At 42.4% G+C, this 1,650-nt stretch overlaps 1 pseudogene; it reads left to right on the forward strand.

Moving 5' to 3' along the window:
* The first annotated feature begins 211 nt into the window (after positions 1-211).
* Positions 212-1,185, forward strand: LOC121044137 (40S ribosomal protein S4-like; annotated as a pseudogene).
* The last annotated feature ends 465 nt before the right edge of the window (positions 1,186-1,650 follow it).

Below are 1,650 nucleotides of genomic sequence, written 5' to 3' on the forward strand. Positions count from 1 at the left end.
CAAATTGATATACTTTTTTCTAAAAACATCATTAGCAATGACATGTTTTCCATGAAAATAGGTCTTTTAAGGACTTTAAGGCAGGCCAAATAAAGTTAAATGGAGAATAAGTCACATAATAAATATTCAATAACTATTCACTGATTGATTTAAACTTGAATCAAACTACTCTATCTTCTTAAAAGTAATAAAGTTATCTTTTTGTGCCTAGCACAGCCATGGTTCGTGGTCCCAAGAAACATCTGAAGCATGTAGTGGGCTCAGCATTGTATGCTGGATGAACTGACCAGTGTGTTTGCTCCTCGTCCACCTACTGGTCCCCATAAACCAAGAGAGTGTCTCCCTCTCATCATTTTCTTGAAGAACAGACTTAAGTGTGCCCTAGCAGGAGATGAGGTAAAGAAGATCTGTATGCAGTGTTTTATTAAGATTGATGGCAAGGTCCAAACTGATATAACCTACCCTAATGGTTTTATGGATGTCATCAGCATACACAAGACTGGGGAATATTTCCATCTGATCTGCAACACCAAGGGTCACTTTGCTATTCATTGGATTACACCTGAGGAGACCAAGTACAAGCTGTGCAAAGTGAGAAAGATCTTTGTGGGGACAAAATGACTTCTTCATCTGGTGACCCATGATGCTGGCACTATCTGCTATCCTGATCCCTTCATCAAAGTGACTGACACCATTCAGATTGATCTGCAGACTGGAAAGTTTACTGACTCCATCAAGTTTGACACTGGTAATCTGTGTATGGTGACTGGAGGTGTTAGCCTGGGAAGAATTGGTGTGATCATCAACAGAGAGAGGCACCCTGGTTCTTTTGATGTAGTTCATGTGAAAGATATCAATGGCAGCAGCTTTGCCACCCAACTCTCCAACATTTTTATATTGACAAAAGCAACAAACCATGGATTTCTCCTTCCTGTGGAAACGATGTCTGCCTCACCACTGCTGAAGAAAGAGACAAGAGACTGGCAACCAGACAGAGCAGTGGGTAAAATGCTCTCTAGATGATGTGATTAGAAGACTTTATATTTGAAGATAATACAGCATGAAAGAAAAGTTATATTTCTGGAGTAGCTGTCTGTCTTTATTTCTTCTTTGCCTATATCACATGCCATCAAAGGATGAAGTATATTTTGCCACACTCTTTTATTTTTAGTGTTTTTATTTTATTTTGAGAGGGAAAAAGAGCATGAGTGGGAGAGGGGCAGGGACAGGGACAGAGAATCCCAGGCGGGCTCTGCATTGACAGCGCAAAGCCCAACGTGGGCTTAATCTCACAAACCATGAGATCATGACCTGAGCTGAAATCAAGAGTCGGTCGCTTAACCGACTGAGCCACCTAAGTACCCTATTTCTCCACACTCTTGAATCTATCCCAGCCTATCACTGCTTTGACCAATAGAGCCCTGAAGGAGTGACACTCCATTTGTTCTGGCCCTGATCTTTAGGGCAATGGTGGCTTTTGCCTTGGTGTCTTGGAGCCTGGAGCTGTTAAACACAAAGTTCAGCTTCAGTGCTCAAGAGGTCCTCAGACTACACAGACGAGAGAGGAGCCCAGCTGAGCTCAGTCTTCTAGCATTCCCATCTAGTCATCAGACATGGCAGAAAGCCATCTTGAACTGTCCAGAGCAGATC

The sequence above is a fragment of the Herpailurus yagouaroundi genome, unplaced genomic scaffold (genome assembly GCF_014898765.1).
Source record: "Herpailurus yagouaroundi ecotype Mexico unplaced genomic scaffold, PumYag 29, whole genome shotgun sequence".
In the NCBI taxonomy this organism is placed as follows: domain Eukaryota; kingdom Metazoa; phylum Chordata; class Mammalia; order Carnivora; family Felidae; genus Herpailurus; species Herpailurus yagouaroundi.